The sequence below is a fragment of the Pristiophorus japonicus genome, chromosome 1 (assembly GCF_044704955.1).
Source record: "Pristiophorus japonicus isolate sPriJap1 chromosome 1, sPriJap1.hap1, whole genome shotgun sequence".
Classification (NCBI taxonomy): domain Eukaryota; kingdom Metazoa; phylum Chordata; class Chondrichthyes; family Pristiophoridae; genus Pristiophorus; species Pristiophorus japonicus.
The window spans coordinates 477,005,707-477,023,166 of record NC_091977.1 but is presented as its reverse complement, the minus strand read 5'-3'; the positions used below and the strand labels follow the sequence as shown (position 1 = coordinate 477,023,166).

At 49.6% G+C, this 17,460-nt stretch overlaps 4 non-coding genes across 4 annotated transcripts; all 4 read right to left on the bottom strand.

Annotated features, from left to right (window-relative positions):
* Positions 1-2,868: 2,868 nt before the first annotated feature.
* trnay-gua (transfer RNA tyrosine (anticodon GUA)) lies at positions 2,869-2,961 on the bottom strand. The gene is made up of 2 exons: positions 2,925-2,961; positions 2,869-2,904 (listed from the first exon to the last, which is right to left on the bottom strand). It is a non-coding gene; the product is annotated as a tRNA-Tyr (tRNA).
* A 2,227-nt stretch (positions 2,962-5,188) lies between these two features.
* trnay-gua (transfer RNA tyrosine (anticodon GUA)) lies at positions 5,189-5,281 on the bottom strand. The gene is made up of 2 exons: positions 5,245-5,281; positions 5,189-5,224 (listed from the first exon to the last, which is right to left on the bottom strand). It is a non-coding gene; the product is annotated as a tRNA-Tyr (tRNA).
* Positions 5,282-13,062: 7,781 nt separating this feature from the next.
* Positions 13,063-13,155, bottom strand: trnay-gua (transfer RNA tyrosine (anticodon GUA)). Its single transcript has 2 exons — positions 13,119-13,155; positions 13,063-13,098 (listed from the first exon to the last, which is right to left on the bottom strand). It is a non-coding gene; the product is annotated as a tRNA-Tyr (tRNA).
* A 3,303-nt stretch (positions 13,156-16,458) lies between these two features.
* trnay-gua (transfer RNA tyrosine (anticodon GUA)) lies at positions 16,459-16,551 on the bottom strand. Its single transcript has 2 exons — positions 16,515-16,551; positions 16,459-16,494 (listed from the first exon to the last, which is right to left on the bottom strand). It is a non-coding gene; the product is annotated as a tRNA-Tyr (tRNA).
* Between the last annotated feature and the right edge of the window lie 909 nt (positions 16,552-17,460).

Sequence of the window (17,460 nt, the reverse complement as noted above, 5' to 3'; positions counted from 1 at the left end):
GACATGGCAGAAAAAAGTTTGCTGTGCTTTGACCCATCTGGCGTGAACTCAGTGACACGTGAGACCACGTTTCTTTCTGGAGAATTGCCCTGAGCCAAAAGCAGAGTGGAGAATGCGGGCATCGATCCCGCTACCTCTCACATGCTAAACGAGCGCTCTAACATTTGAGCTAATTCCCCAGCAACTTCTTGCAGGTTGCCCTCGTTTGCTTCTCAGTTGCCTTTTCCCACTCGTCTCCAAGCTGCTCCACGACCATCAGAGAAAACCTATTTGAGGACTGGCCCACTCCTTGTATCCAATCGACATTGCGGAGCAGCAGCGAGCGAGCAACAGCAGGACGCGAAGCCACAGTAACAAAGAAAGAAGCCGAGAAGAGCACGAGACCACGGAAGGGAAGCGAGGTGACCGGCAAGTCGCGGCCGCCCTGTGTGTGAGGGAGCAGGCGAGAGCGCGGTCTGACTGATAGCCAACTTGTTTTGCCTGAAAGGGAGTGCTGAGTGCTTTGAAGTGTTGCTGCCCACGCCTGCGTGTTGCAGACTGGCGCAATCCAAGATCCAGGATTACGTGCTGAGGGACGCACTTAAAATTGGTACAGTCGCCGCAAAGGCACGGTGGGGAAGGGCCACAGTTTAAAGGCCTTCTGCCACGGTAAACCCGGGGGCAGGAATCAGTACACAACTCCCCTCGGGCTGTACTTGCAACTTCTTTTTCGTGTACATGGAGCACCATGATCTGCAAACACCTATGTAGTGCCATGTACAATGTAAGGTCTGTTTCGTAATGCACGTTGAAAAGAAAAAAATGTAAACGTACCGTCACCCATTCCGTGTACTGTATAGTGACACATGTAATGTAATTTTGTTGAATGTACTACAAGGTATCCCGTATTGTACTTGATCTGAAAAGCAAGGAAATGTATAGACCGGAACTGCCGTCAGCACCCAAATGTAATGTATGGGATTGCTGACCGCAGCAAAACATACTGAACTGCTTTTGAATGTACTGTACAAATTCTTTTGGCTTCTCTCACCTCATATATCCATCTTTGCAAAAATCAAGAAGTCTTGCTTATGACATGGCAGAAAATGGTTTGCTGGGCTTTGGCCCATCTGCCGTGAACTCAGTGAGTGACACGTGAGATCACGTTTCTTTCTGGAGAATTGCCCTGAGCCAAAAGCAGAGTGGAGAATGCGGGCATCGATCCCACTACCTCTCACATGCGAAGCAAGCGCTCTACCATTTGAGCTAATTCCCCAGTGGCTTCTTGCAGTTGACCCTCGTTTGCTTCTCAGTCGCCTTTTCGCACTCGTCTCCAAGCTGCTCCACGACCATCAGAGAAAATCTATTTGAGGATTGGCCCACTCCTTCAATGCATTGTATCCAATCGACATTGCGGAGCAGCATCGAGCGAGCAACAGCAGGACGGGAAGCCACAGTAACGAAGAAAGAAGCCGAGAAGAGCACGAGACCACGGAAGGGAAGCGAGGTGACCGGCAAGTAGCGGCCGCCCTGTGTGTGATGGAGCAGGCGAGAGCGCTGTCTGACTGATAGCCAACTTGTTTTGCCTGAAAGGGAGTGCTGAGTGCTTTGAAGTGTTGCTGCCCACGTCTGCGTGTTGCAGACTGGCGCAATCCAAGATCCAGGATTACGTGCTGAGGGACGCACTTAAAATTGGTACAGTCGCCGCAAAGGCACGGTGGGGAAGGGCCACAGTTTAAAGGCCTTCTGCCACGGTAAATCCGGGGGCAGGAATCAGTACACAACTCCCCTCGGGCTGTACTTGCAACTTCTTTTTCGTGTACATGGAGCACCATGATCTGCAAACACCTATGAAGTGCCATGTACAATGTAAGGTCTGTTTCGTAATGCACGTTGAAAAGAAAAAAATGTAAACGTACCGTCACCCATTCCGTGTACTGTATAGTGACACATGTAATGTAATTTTGTTGAATGTACGACAAGGTATCCCGTATTGTACTTGATCTGAAAAGCAAGGCAATGTATAGAACGGAACTGCCGTCAGCACCCAAATGTAATGTATGGGATTGCTGACCGCAGCTAAACATACTGAACTGCTTTTGAATGTACTGTACAAATTCTTTTGGCTTCTCTCACCTCATATATCCATCTTTGCAAAAATCAAGAAGTCTTGCTTATGACATGGCAGAAAATGGTTTGCTGGGCTTTGGCCCATCTGGCGTGAACTGAGTGAGTGACACGTGAGATCCCGTTTCTTTCTGGAGAATTGCCCTGAGCCAAAAGCAGAGTGGAGAATGCGGGCATCGATCCCGCTACCTCTCACATGCGAAGCAAGCGCTCTACCATTTGAGCTAATTCCCCAGTAGCTTCTTGCAGTTGACCCTCGTTTGCTTCTCAGTCGCCTTTTCGCACTCGTCTCCAAGCTGCTCCACGACCATCAGAGAAAACCTATTTGAGGACTGGCATACTCCTTGTATCCAATCGACATTGCGGAGCAGCAGCGAGCGAGCAACAGCAGGACGGGAAGCCACAGTAACGAAGAAAGAAGCCGAGAAGAGCACGAGACCACGGAAGGGAAGCGAGGTGACCGGCAAGTAGCGGCCGCCCTGTGTGTGAGGGAGCAGGCGAGAGCGCTGTCTGACTGATAGCCAACTTGTTTTGCCTGAAAGGGAGTGCTGAGTGCTTTGAAGTGTTGCTGCTCAATGGCACTCTCTGCTGGTGAGCAGACACAAATGCTCAAGCATAACAGCTGTGTGAAGGTGGATGCAGAGTGCATTAAGGTTTGAGACGAGAAAAGTGGTGTCCTGCGTCTTCAGGGCAACATGATGCACCATAAAGTGAAGAGAGCTGGTTTGAGTGAATTGCTGCTTAATCCAAAAGAACACCAGCTCCTTCAAGCCGCAATTGAACCAGCAACCTAAGGATAATCTTGCTGCATATTGTCACTACAGTCCTCCGCTCTACCAACTGAGCTATCGAAGGGAAGCTGCAAAGATGCTTCTGTGTGATGATTGTTTTCCCAGCGCATGTTGATGCATCTGGCCTCATGGAGTGGCCTGTGCGTCTTCAGTACCAGCCCATGCTGCAGCGCTGTGAGACTGTGAACCACCAGCTACTCTTTACAGCCTGGAAAACGCGTGTGACTAACAATCACAAGAGTGTAGCTTTGACTTCTTATCAGGCTCGCAGATTTTTTGCAAGCTGTGCATTATGAATTTAAAGACCTTGCAAGCTGCCCTACTTGGTCGTGCTGCCTGGCGGCTTGCATGGCAAGTGCCTTCTTCGTGCAGCAGGCAGCGTATCAGTCTGCTCAATCGAAGGTCCTGAGTTAAATGCTCAGAAAAAGAATCAGTGCTAAAAAGTCGTTCTTTTAGCTTCTTTCACTTCATATATCCACCTTTGCAAAAATCAAGAAGTCTTGCTTATGACATGGCAGAAAAAAGTTTGCTGTGCTTTGGCCCATCTGGCGTGAACTCAGTGACACGTGAGACCACGTTTCTTTCTGGAGAATTGCCCTGAGCCAAAAGCAGAGTGGAGAATGCGGGCATCGATCCCGCTACCTCTCACATGCTAAACGAGCGCTCTAACATTTGAGCTAATTCCCCAGCAACTTCTTGCAGGTTGCCCTCGTTTGCTTCTCAGTTGCCTTTTCCCACTCGTCTCCAAGCTGCTCCACGACCATCAGAGAAAACCTATTTGAGGACTGGCCCACTCCTTGTATCCAATCGACATTGCGGAGCAGCAGCGAGCGAGCAACAGCAGGACGCGAAGCCACAGTAACAAAGAAAGAAGCCGAGAAGAGCACGAGACCACGGAAGGGAAGCGAGGTGACCGGCAAGTCGCGGCCGCCCTGTGTGTGAGGGAGCAGGCGAGAGCGCGGTCTGACTGATAGCCAACTTGTTTTGCCTGAAAGGGAGTGCTGAGTGCTTTGAAGTGTTGCTGCCCACGTCTGCGTGTTGCAGACTGGCGCAATCCAAGATCCAGGATTACGTGCTGAGGGACGCACTTAAAATTGGTACAGTCGCCGCAAAGGCACGGTGGGGAAGGGCCACAGTTTAAAGGCCTTCTGCCACGGTAAACCCGGGGGCAGGAATCAGTACACAACTCCCCTCGGGCTGTACTTGCAACTTCTTTTTCGTGTACATGGAGCACCATGATCTGCAAACACCTATGTAGTGCCATGTACAATGTAAGGTCTGTTTCGTAATGCACGTTGAAAAGAAAAAAATGTAAACGTACCGTCACCCATTCCGTGTACTGTATAGTGACACATGTAATGTAATTTTGTTGAATGTACTACAAGGTATCCCGTATTGTACTTGATCTGAAAAGCAAGGAAATGTATAGACCGGAACTGCCGTCAGCACCCAAATGTAATGTATGGGATTGCTGACCGCAGCAAAACATACTGAACTGCTTTTGAATGTACTGTACAAATTCTTTTGGCTTCTCTCACCTCATATATCCATCTTTGCAAAAATCAAGAAGTCTTGCTTATGACATGGCAGAAAATGGTTTGCTGGGCTTTGGCCCATCTGCCGTGAACTCAGTGAGTGACACGTGAGATCACGTTTCTTTCTGGAGAATTGCCCTGAGCCAAAAGCAGAGTGGAGAATGCGGGCATCGATCCCACTACCTCTCACATGCGAAGCAAGCGCTCTACCATTTGAGTTAACTCCCCAGTAGCTTCTTGTAGTTGACCCTCGTTTGCTTCTCAGTCGCCTTTTCGCACTCGTCTCCAAGCTGCTCCACGACCATCAGAGAAAACCTATTTGAGGACTAGCCCACTCCTTGTATCCAATCGACATTGCGGAGCAGCAGCGAGCGAGCAACAGCAGGACGCGAAGCCACAGTAACGAAGAAAGAAGCCGAGAAGAGCACGAGACCACGGAAGGGAAGCGAGGTGACCGGCAAGTAGCGGCCGCCCTGTGTGTGAGGGAGCAGGCGAGAGCGCTGTCTGACTGATAGCCAACTAGTTTTGCCTGAAAGGGAGTGCTGAGTGCTTTGAAGTGTTGCTGCTCAATGGCACTCTCTGCTGGTGAGCAGACACAAATGCTCAAGCATAACAGCTGTGTGAAGGTGGATGCAGAGTGCATTAAGGTTTGAGACGAGAAAAGTGGTGTCCTGCGTCTTCAGGGCAACATGATGCACCATAAAGTGAAGAGAGCTGGTTTGAGTGAATTGCTGCTTAATCCAAAAGAACACCAGCTCCTTCAAGCCGCAATTGAACCAGCAACCTAAGGATAATCGTGCTGCATATTGTCACTACAGTCCTCCGCTCTACCAACTGAGCTATCGAAGGGAAGCTGCAAAGATGCTTCTGTGTGATGATTGTTTTCCCAGCGCATGTTGACGCATCTGGCCTCATGGAGTGGCCTGTGCGTCTTCAGTACCAGCCCATGCTGCAGCGCTGTGAGACTGTGAACCACCAGCTACTCTTTACAGCCTGGAAAACGCGTGTGACTAACAATCACAAGAGTGTAGCTTTGACTTCTTATCAGGCTCGCAGATTTTTTGCAAGCTGTGCATTATGAATTTAAAGACCTTGCAAGCTGCCCTACTTGGTCGTGCTGCCTGGCGGCTTGCATGGCAAGTGCCTTCTTCGTGCAGCAGGCAGCGTATCAGTCTGCTCAATCGAAGGTCCTGAGTTAAATGCTCAGAAAAAGAATCAGTGCTAAAAAGTCGTTCTTTTAGCTTCTTTCACTTCATATATCCACCTTTGCAAAAATCAAGAAGTCTTGCTTATGACATGGCAGAAAAAAGTTTGCTGTGCTTTGGCCCATCTGGAGTGAACTCAGTGACACGTGAGACCACGTTTCTTTCTGGAGAATTGCCCTGAGCCAAAAGCAGAGTGGAGAATGCGGGCATCGATCCCGCTACCTCTCACATGCTAAACGAGCGCTCTAACATTTGAGCTAATTCCCCAGCAACTTCTTGCAGGTTGCCCTCGTTTGCTTCTCAGTTGCCTTTTCCCACTCGTCTCCAAGCTGCTCCACGACCATCAGAGAAAACCTATTTGAGGACTGGCCCACTCCTTGTATCCAATCGACATTGCGGAGCAGCAGCGAGCGAGCAACAGCAGGACGCGAAGCCACAGTAACAAAGAAAGAAGCCGAGAAGAGCACGAGACCACGGAAGGGAAGCGAGGTGACCGGCAAGTCGCGGCCGCCCTGTGTGTGAGGGAGCAGGCGAGAGCGCGGTCTGACTGATAGCCAACTTGTTTTGCCTGAAAGGGAGTGCTGAGTGCTTTGAAGTGTTGCTGCCCACGTCTGCGTGTTGCAGACTGGCGCAATCCAAGATCCAGGATTACGTGCTGAGGGACGCACTTAAAATTGGTACAGTCGCCGCAAAGGCACGGTGGGGAAGGGCCACAGTTTAAAGGCCTTCTGCCACGGTAAACCCGGGGGCAGGAATCAGTACACAACTCCCCTCGGGCTGTACTTGCAACTTCTTTTTCGTGTACATGGAGCACCATGATCTGCAAACACCTATGTAGTGCCATGTACAATGTAAGGTCTGTTTCGTAATGCACGTTGAAAAGAAAAAAATGTAAACGTACCGTCACCCATTCCGTGTACTGTATAGTGACACATGTAATGTAATTTTGTTGAATGTACTACAAGGTATCCCGTATTGTACTTGATCTGAAAAGCAAGGAAATGTATAGACCGGAACTGCCGTCAGCACCCAAATGTAATGTATGGGATTGCTGACCGCAGCAAAACATACTGAACTGCTTTTGAATGTACTGTACAAATTCTTTTGGCTTCTCTCACCTCATATATCCATCTTTGCAAAAATCAAGAAGTCTTGCTTATGACATGGCAGAAAATGGTTTGCTGGGCTTTGGCCCATCTGCCGTGAACTCAGTGAGTGACACGTGAGATCACGTTTCTTTCTGGAGAATTGCCCTGAGCCAAAAGCAGAGTGGAGAATGCGGGCATCGATCCCACTACCTCTCACATGCGAAGCAAGCGCTCTACCATTTGAGTTAACTCCCCAGTAGCTTCTTGTAGTTGACCCTCGTTTGCTTCTCAGTCGCCTTTTCGCACTCGTCTCCAAGCTGCTCCACGACCATCAGAGAAAACCTATTTGAGGACTAGCCCACTCCTTGTATCCAATCGACATTGCGGAGCAGCAGCGAGCGAGCAACAGCAGGACGCGAAGCCACAGTAACGAAGAAAGAAGCCGAGAAGAGCACGAGACCACGGAAGGGAAGCGAGGTGACCGGCAAGTAGCGGCCGCCCTGTGTGTGAGGGAGCAGGCGAGAGCGCTGTCTGACTGATAGCCAACTTGTTTTGCCTGAAAGGGAGTGCTGAGTGCTTTGAAGTGTTGCTGCCCACGTCTGCGTGTTGCAGACTGGCGCAATCCAAGATCCAGGATTACGTGCTGAGGGACGCACTTAAAATTGGTACAGTCGCCGCAAAGGCACGGTGGGGAAGGGCCACAGTTTAAAGGCCTTCTGCCACGGTAAACCCGGGGGCAGGAATCAGTACACAACTCCCCTCGGGCTGTACTTGCAACTTCTTTTTCGTGTACATGGAGCACCATGATCTGCAAACACCTATGTAGTGCCATGTACAATGTAAGGTCTGTTTCGTAATGCACGTTGAAAAGAAAAAAATGTAAACGTACCGTCACCCATTCCGTGTACTGTATAGTGACACATGTAATGTAATTTTGTTGAATGTACTACAAGGTATCCCGTATTGTACTTGATCTGAAAAGCAAGGAAATGTATAGACCGGAACTGCCGTCAGCACCCAAATGTAATGTATGGGATTGCTGACCGCAGCAAAACATACTGAACTGCTTTTGAATGTACTGTACAAATTCTTTTGGCTTCTCTCACCTCATATATCCATCTTTGCAAAAATCAAGAAGTCTTGCTTATGACATGGCAGAAAATGGTTTGCTGGGCTTTGGCCCATCTGCCGTGAACTCAGTGAGTGACACGTGAGATCACGTTTCTTTCTGGAGAATTGCCCTGAGCCAAAAGCAGAGTGGAGAATGCGGGCATCGATCCCACTACCTCTCACATGCGAAGCAAGCGCTCTACCATTTGAGTTAACTCCCCAGTAGCTTCTTGTAGTTGACCCTCGTTTGCTTCTCAGTCGCCTTTTCGCACTCGTCTCCAAGCTGCTCCACGACCATCAGAGAAAACCTATTTGAGGACTAGCCCACTCCTTGTATCCAATCGACATTGCGGAGCAGCAGCGAGCGAGCAACAGCAGGACGCGAAGCCACAGTAACGAAGAAAGAAGCCGAGAAGAGCACGAGACCACGGAAGGGAAGCGAGGTGACCGGCAAGTAGCGGCCGCCCTGTGTGTGAGGGAGCAGGCGAGAGCGCTGTCTGACTGATAGCCAACTTGTTTTGCCTGAAAGGGAGTGCTGAGTGCTTTGAAGTGTTGCTGCCCACGTCTGCGTGTTGCAGACTGGCGCAATCCAAGATCCAGGATTACGTGCTGAGGGACGCACTTAAAATTGGTACAGTCGCCGCAAAGGCACGGTGGGGAAGGGCCACAGTTTAAAGGCCTTCTGCCACGGTAAACCCGGGGGCAGGAATCAGTACACAACTCCCCTCGGGCTGTACTTGCAACTTCTTTTTCGTGTACATGGAGCACCATGATCTGCAAACACCTATGTAGTGCCATGTTCAATGTAAGGTCTGTTTCGTAATGCACGTTGAAAAGAAAAAAATGTAAACGTACCGTCACCCATTCCGTGTACTGTATAGTGACACATGTAATGTAATTTTGTTGAATGTACTACAAGGTATCCCGCATTGTACTTGATCTGAAAAGCAAGGAAATGTATAGAACGGAACTGCCGTCAGCACCCAAATGTAATGTATGGGATTGCTGACCGCAGCTAAACATACTGAACTGCTTTTGAATGTACTGTACAAATTCTTTTGGCTTCTCGCACCTCATATATCCATCTTTGCAAAAATCAAGAAGTCTTGCTTATGACATGGCAGAAAATGGTTTGCTGGGCTTTGGCCCATCTGCCGTGAACTCAGTGAGTGACACGTGAGATCACGTTTCTTTCTGGAGAATTGCCCTGAGCCAAAAGCAGAGTGGAGAATGCGGGCATCGATCCCGCTACCTCTCACATGCGAAGCAAGCGCTCTACCATTTGAGCTAATTCCCCAGTAGCTTCTTGCAGTTGACCCTCGTTTGATTCTCAGTCGCCTTTTCGCACTCGTCTCCAAGCTGCTCCACGACCATCAGAGAAAACCTATTTGAGGATTGGCCCACTCCTTCAATGCATTGTATCCAATCGACATTGCGGAGCAGCATCGAGCGAGCAACAGCAGGACGGGAAGCCACAGTAATGAAGAAAGAAGCCGAGAAGAGCACGAGACCACGGAAGGGAAGCGAGGTGACCGGCAAGTAGCGGCCGCCCTGTGTGTGAGGGAGCAGGCGAGAGCGCTGTCTGACTGATAGCCAACTTGTTTTGCCTGAAAGGGAGTGCTGAGTGCTTTGAAGTGTTGCTGCTCAATGGCACTCTCTGCTGGTGAGCAGACACAAATGCTCAAGCATAACAGCTGTGTGAAGGTGGATGCAGAGTGCATTAAGGTTTGAGACGAGAAAAGTGGTGTCCTGCGTCTTCAGGGCAACATGATGCACCATAAAGTGAAGAGAGCTGGTTTGAGTGAATTGCTGCTTAATCCAAAAGAACACCAGCTCCTTCGAGCAAGAATTGAACCAGCAACCTAAGGATGATCTTGCTGCATACTGCTACTACAGTCCTCTGCACTACCAACTGAGCTATCAAAGGAAAGCTGCAAAGATGCTTCTGTGTGATGATTGTTTTCCCAGCGCATGTTGACGCATCTGGCCTCATGGAGTGGCCTGTGCGTCTTCAGTACCAGCCCATGCTGCAGCGCTGTGAGACTGTGAACCGCCAGCTACTCTTTACAGCCTGGAAAACGCGTGTGACTAACAATCACAAGAGTGTAGCTTTGACTTCTTATTAGGCTCGCAGATTTTTTGCAAGCTGTGCATTATGAATTTAAAGACCTTGCAAGCTGCCCTACTTGGTCGTGCTGCCTGGCGGCTTGCATGGCAAGTGCCTTCTTCGTGCAGCAGGCAGCGTATCAGTCTGCTCAATCGAAGGTCCTGAGTCAAATGCTCAGAAAAGGAATCAGTGCTAAAAAGTCGTTCTTTTAGCTTCTTTCACTTCATATATCCACCTTTGCAAAAATCAAGAAGTCTTGCTTATGACGTGGCAGAAAAAAGTTTGCTGTGCTTTGGCCCATCTGGCGTGAACTCAGTGACACGTGAGACCACGTTTCTTTCTGGAGAATTGCCCTGAGCCAAAAGCAGAGTGGAGAATGCGGGCATCGATCCCGCTACCTCTCACATGCTAAGCGAGCGCTCTACCATTTGAGCTAATTCCCCAGCAGCTTCTTGCAGGTTGCCCTCGTTTGCTTCTCAGTCGCCTTTTCGCACTCGTCTCCAAGAAGCTCCACGACCATCAGAGAAAACCTATTTGAGGACTGGCCCACTCCTTGTATCCAATCGACATTGCGGAGCAGCAGCGAGCGAGCAACAGCAGGACGCGAAGCCACAGTAACGAAGAAAGAAGCCGAGAAGAGCACGAGACCGCGGAAGGGAAGCGAGGTGACCGGCAAGTAGCGGCCGCCCTGTGTGTGAGGGAGCAGGCGAGAGCGCTGTCTGACTGATAGCCAACTTGTTTTGCCTGAAAGGGAGTGCTGAGTGCTTTGAAGTGTTGCTGCCCACGTCTGCGTGTTGCAGACTGGCGCAATCCAAGATCCAGGATTACGTGCTGAGGGACGCACTTAAAACTGGTACTGTCGCCGCAAAGGCACGGTGGGTAAGGGCCACAGTTTAAAGGCCTTCTGCCACGGTAAACCCGGGGGCAGGAATCAGTACACAACTCCCCTCGGGCTGTACTTGCAACTTCTTTTTCGTGTACATGGCGCACCATGATCTGCAAACACCTATGTAGTGCCATGTACAATGTAAGGTCTGTTTCGTAATGCACGTTGAAAAGGAAAAAATTTAAACGTACCGTCACCCATTCCGTGTACTGTATAGTGACACATGTAATGTAATTTTGTTGAATGTACTACAAGGTATCCCGTATTGTACTTGATCTGAAAAGCAAGGAAATGTATAGAACGGAACTGCCGTCAGCACCCAAATGTAATGTATGGGATTGCTGACCGCAGCTAAACATACTGAACTGCTTTTGAATGTACTGTACAAATTCTTTTGGCTTCTCGCACCTCATATATCCATCTTTGCAAAAATCAAGAAGTCTTGCTTATGACATGGCAGAAAATGGTTTGCTGGGCTTTGGCCCATCTGCCGTGAACTCAGTGAGTGACACGTGAGATCACGTTTCTTTCTGGAGAATTGCCCTGAGCCAAAAGCAGAGTGGAGAATGCGGGCATCGATCCCGCTACCTCTCACATGCGAAGCAAGCGCTCTACCATTTGAGCTAATTCCCCAGTAGCTTCTTGCAGTTGACCCTCCTTTGCTTCTCAGTCGCCTTTTCGCACTCGTCTCCAAGCTGCTCCACGACCATCAGAGAAAACCTATTTGAGGATTGGCCCACTCCTTCAATGCATTGTATCCAATCGACATTGCGGAGCAGCAGCGAGCGAGCAACAGCAGGACGCGAAGCCACAGTAACGAAGAAAGAAGCCGAGAAGAGCACGAGACCACGGAAGGGAAGCGAGGTGACCGGCAAGTAGCGGCCGCCCTGTGTGTGAGGGAGCAGGCGAGAGCGCTGTCTGACTGATAGCCAACTTGTTTTGCCTGAAAGGGAGTGCTGAGTGCTTTGAAGTGTTGCTGCCCACGTCTGCGTGTTGCAGACTGGCGCAATCCAAGATCCAGGATTACGTGCTGAGGGACGCACTTAAAATTGGTACAGTCGCCGCAAAGGCACGGTGGGGAAGGGCCACAGTTTAAAGGCCTTCTGCCACGGTAAATCCGGGGGCAGGAATCAGTACACAACTCCCCTCGGGCTGTACTTGCAACTTCTTTTTCGTGTACATGGAGCACCATGATCTGCAAACACCTATGTAGTGCCATGTACAATGTAAGGTCTGTTTCGTAATGCACGTTGAAAAGAAAAAAATGTAAACGTACCGTCACCCATTCCGTGTACTGTATAGTGACACATGTAATGTAATTTTGTTGAATGTACTACAAGGTATCCCGTATTGTACTTGATCTGAAAAGCAAGGCAATGTATAGAACGGAACTGCCGTCAGCACCCAAATGTAATGTATGGGATTGCTGACCGCAGCTAAACATACTGAACTGCTTTTGAATGTACTGTACAAATTCTTTTGGCTTCTCTCACCTCATATATCCATCTTTGCAAAAATCAAGAAGTCTTGCTTATGACATGGCAGAAAATGGTTTGCTGGACTTTGGCCCATCTGGCGTGAACTGAGTGAGTGACACGTGAGATCACGTTTCTTTCTGGAGAATTGCCCTGAGCCAAAAGCAGAGTGGAGAATGCAGGCATCGATCCCGCTACCTCTCACATGCGAAGCAAGCGCTCTACCATTTGAGCTAATTCCCCAGTGGCTTCTTGCAGTTGACCCTCGTTTGCTTCTCAGTCGCCTTTTCGCACTCGTCTCCAAGCTGCTCCACGACCATCAGAGAAAACCTATTTGAGGATTGGCCCACTCCTTCAATGCGGAGCAGCATCGAGCGAGCAACAGCAGGACGGGAAGCCACAGTAACGAAGAAAGAAGCCGAGAAGAGCACGAGACCACGGAAGGGAAGCGAGGTGACCGGCAAGTAGCGGCCGCCCTGTGTGTGAGGGAGCAGGCGAGAGCGCTGTCTGACTGATAGCCAACTTGTTTTGCCTGAAAGGGAGTGCTGAGTGCTTTGAAGTGTTGCTGCTCAATGGCACTCTCTGCTGGTGAGCAGACACAAATGCTCAAGCATAACAGCTGTGTGAAGGTGGATGCAGAGTGCATTAAGGTTTGAGACGAGAAAAGTGGTGTCCTGCGTCTTCAGGGCAACATGATGCACCATAAAGTGAAGAGAGCTGGTTTGAGTGAATTGCTGCTTAATCCAAAAGAACACCAGCTCCTTCAAGCCGGAATTGAACCAGCAACCTAAGGATAATCTTGCTGCATATTGTCACTACAGTCCTCCGCTCTACCAACTGAGCTATCGAAGGGAAGCTGCAAAGATGCTTCTGTGTGATGATTGTTTTCCCAGCGCATGTTGACGCATCTGGCCTCATGGAGTGGCCTGTGCGTCTTCAGTACCAGCCCATGCTGCAGCGCTGTGAGACTGTGAACCACCAGCTACTCTTTACAGCCTGGAAAACGCGTGTGACTAACAATCACAAGAGTGTAGCTTTGACTTCTTATCAGGCTCGCAGATTTTTTGCAAGCTGTGCATTATGAATTTAAAGACCTTGCAAGCTGCCCTACTTGGTCGTGCTGCCTGGCGGCTTGCATGGCAAGTGCCTTCTTCGTGCAGCAGGCAGCGTATCAGTCTGCTCAATCGAAGGTCCTGAGTTAAATGCTCAGAAAAAGAATCAGTGCTAAAAAGTCGTTCTTTTAGCTTCTTTCACTTCATATATCCACCTTTGCAAAAATCAAGAAGTCTTGCTTATGACATGGCAGAAAAAAGTTTGCTGTGCTTTGGCCCATCTGGCGTGAACTCAGTGACACGTGAGACCACGTTTCTTTCTGGAGAATTGCCCTGAGCCAAAAGCAGAGTGGAGAATGCGGGCATCGATCCCGCTACCTCTCACATGCTAAACGAGCGCTCTAACATTTGAGCTAATTCCCCAGCAACTTCTTGCAGGTTGCCCTCGTTTGCTTCTCAGTTGCCTTTTCCCACTCGTCTCCAAGCTGCTCCACGACCATCAGAGAAAACCTATTTGAGGACTGGCCCACTCCTTGTATCCAATCGACATTGCGGAGCAGCAGCGAGCGAGCAACAGCAGGACGCGAAGCCACAGTAACAAAGAAAGAAGCCGAGAAGAGCACGAGACCACGGAAGGGAAGCGAGGTGACCGGCAAGTCGCGGCCGCCCTGTGTGTGAGGGAGCAGGCGAGAGCGCGGTCTGACTGATAGCCAACTTGTTTTGCCTGAAAGGGAGTGCTGAGTGCTTTGAAGTGTTGCTGCCCACGTCTGCGTGTTGCAGACTGGCGCAATCCAAGATCCAGGATTACGTGCTGAGGGACGCACTTAAAATTGGTACAGTCGCCGCAAAGGCACGGTGGGGAAGGGCCACAGTTTAAAGGCCTTCTGCCACGGTAAACCCGGGGGCAGGAATCAGTACACAACTCCCCTCGGGCTGTACTTGCAACTTCTTTTTCGTGTACATGGAGCACCATGATCTGCAAACACCTATGTAGTGCCATGTACAATGTAAGGTCTGTTTCGTAATGCACGTTGAAAAGAAAAAAATGTAAACGTACCGTCACCCATTCCGTGTACTGTATAGTGACACATGTAATGTAATTTTGTTGAATGTACTACAAGGTATCCCGTATTGTACTTGATCTGAAAAGCAAGGAAATGTATAGACCGGAACTGCCGTCAGCACCCAAATGTAATGTATGGGATTGCTGACCGCAGCAAAACATACTGAACTGCTTTTGAATGTACTGTACAAATTCTTTTGGCTTCTCTCACCTCATATATCCATCTTTGCAAAAATCAAGAAGTCTTGCTTATGACATGGCAGAAAATGGTTTGCTGGGCTTTGGCCCATCTGCCGTGAACTCAGTGAGTGACACGTGAGATCACGTTTCTTTCTGGAGAATTGCCCTGAGCCAAAAGCAGAGTGGAGAATGCGGGCATCGATCCCACTACCTCTCACATGCGAAGCAAGCGCTCTACCATTTGAGTTAACTCCCCAGTAGCTTCTTGTAGTTGACCCTCGTTTGCTTCTCAGTCGCCTTTTCGCACTCGTCTCCAAGCTGCTCCACGACCATCAGAGAAAACCTATTTGAGGACTAGCCCACTCCTTGTATCCAATCGACATTGCGGAGCAGCAGCGAGCGAGCAACAGCAGGACGCGAAGCCACAGTAACGAAGAAAGAAGCCGAGAAGAGCACGAGACCACGGAAGGGAAGCGAGGTGACCGGCAAGTAGCGGCCGCCCTGTGTGTGAGGGAGCAGGCGAGAGCGCTGTTTGACTGATAGCCAACTTGTTTTGCCTGAAAGGGAGTGCTGAGTGCTTTGAAGTGTTGCTGCCCACGTCTGCGTGTTGCAGACTGGCGCAATCCAAGATCCAGGATTACGTGCTGAGGGACGCACTTAAAATTGGTACAGTCGCCGCAAAGGCACGGTGGGGAAGGGCCACAGTTTAAAGGCCTTCTGCCACGGTAAACCCGGGGGCAGGAATCAGTACACAACTCCCCTCGGGCTGTACTTGCAACTTCTTTTTCGTGTACATGGAGCACCATGATCTGCAAACACCTATGTAGTGCCATGTACAATGTAAGGTCTGTTTCGTAATGCACGTTGAAAAGAAAAAAATGTAAACGTACCGTCACCCATTCCGTGTACTGTATAGTGACACATGTAATGTAATTTTGTTGAATGTACTACAAGGTATCCCGTATTGTACTTGATCTGAAAAGCAAGGCAATGTATAGAACGGAACTGCCGTCAGCACCCAAATGTAATGTATGGGATTGCTGACCGCAGCTAAACATACTGAACTGCTTTTGAATGTACTGTACAAATTCTTTTGGCTTCTCTCACCTCATATATCCATCTTTGCAAAAATCAAGAAGTCTTGCTTATGACATGGCAGAAAATGGTTTGCTGGGCTTTGGCCCATCTGGCGTGAACTGAGTGAGTGACACGTGAGATCACGTTTCTTTCTGGAGAATTGCCCTGAGCCAAAAGCAGAGTGGAGAATGCGGGCATCGATCCCGCTACCTCTCACATGCGAAGCAAGCGCTCTACCATTTGAGCTAATTCCCCAGTGGCTTCTTGCAGTTGACCCTCGTTTGCTTCTCAGTCGCCTTTTCGCACTCGTCTCCAAGCTGCTCCACGACCATCAGAGAAAACCTATTTGAGGACTGGCCCACTCCTTGTATCCAATCGACATTGCGGAGCAGCAGCGAGCGAGCAACAGCAGGACGGGAAGCCACAGTAACGAAGAAAGAAGCCGAGAAGAGCACGAGACCACGGAAGGGAAGCGAGGTGACCGGCAAGTAGCGGCCGCCCTGTGTGTGAGGGAGCAGGCGAGAGCGCTGTCTGACTGATAGCCAACTTGTTTTGCCTGAAAGGGAGTGCTGAGTGCTTTGAAGTGTTGCTGCTCAATGGCACTCTCTGCTGGTGAGCAGACACAAATGCTCAAGCATAACAGCTGTGTGAAGGTGGATGCAGAGTGCATTAAGGTTTGAGACGAGAAAAGTGGTGTCCTGCGTCTTCAGGGCAACATGATGCACCATAAAGTGAAGAGAGCTGGTTTGAGTGAATTGCTGCTTAATCCAAAAGAACACCAGCTCCTTCAAGCCGCAATTGAACCAGCAACCTAAGGATAATCTTGCTGCATATTGTCACTACAGTCCTCCGCTCTACCAACTGAGCTATCGAAGGGAAGCTGCAAAGATGCTTCTGTGTGATGATTGTTTTCCCAGCGCATGTTGACGCATCTGGCCTCATGGAGTGGCCTGTGCGTCTTCAGTACCAGCCCATGCTGCAGCGCTGTGAGACTGTGAACCACCAGCTACTCTTTACAGCCTGGAAAACGCGTGTGACTAACAATCACAAGAGTGTAGCTTTGACTTCTTATCAGGCTCGCAGATTTTTTGCAAGCTGTGCATTATGAATTTAAAGACCTTGCAAGCTGCCCTACTTGGTCGTGCTGCCTGGCGGCTTGCATGGCAAGTGCCTTCTTCGTGCAGCAGGCAGCGTATCAGTCTGCTCAATCGAAGGTCCTGAGTTAAATGCTCAGAAAAAGAATCAGTGCTAAAAAGTCGTTCTTTTAGCTTCTTTCACTTCATATATCCACCTTTGCAAAAATCAAGAAGTCTTGCTTATGACATGGCAGAAAAAAGTTTGCTGTGCTTTGGCCCATCTGGCGTGAACTCAGTGACACGTGAGACCACGTTTCTTTCTGGAGAATTGCCCTGAGCCAAAAGCAGAGTGGAGAATGCGGGCATCGATCCCGCTACCTCTCACATGCTAAACGAGCGCTCTAACATTTGAGCTAATTCCCCAGCAACTTCTTGCAGGATGCCCTCGTTTGCTTCTCAGTTGCCTTTTCCCACTCGTCTCCAAGCTGCTCCACGACCATCAGAGAAAACCTATTTGAGGACTGGCCCACTCCTTGTATCCAATCGACATTGCGGAGCAGCAGCGAGCGAGCAACAGCAGGACGCGAAGCCACAGTAACAAAGAAAGAAGCCGAGAAGAGCACGAGACCACGGAAGGGAAGCGAGGTGACCGGCAAGTCGCGGCCGCCCTGTGTGTGAGGGAGCAGGCGAGAGCGCGGTCTGACTGATA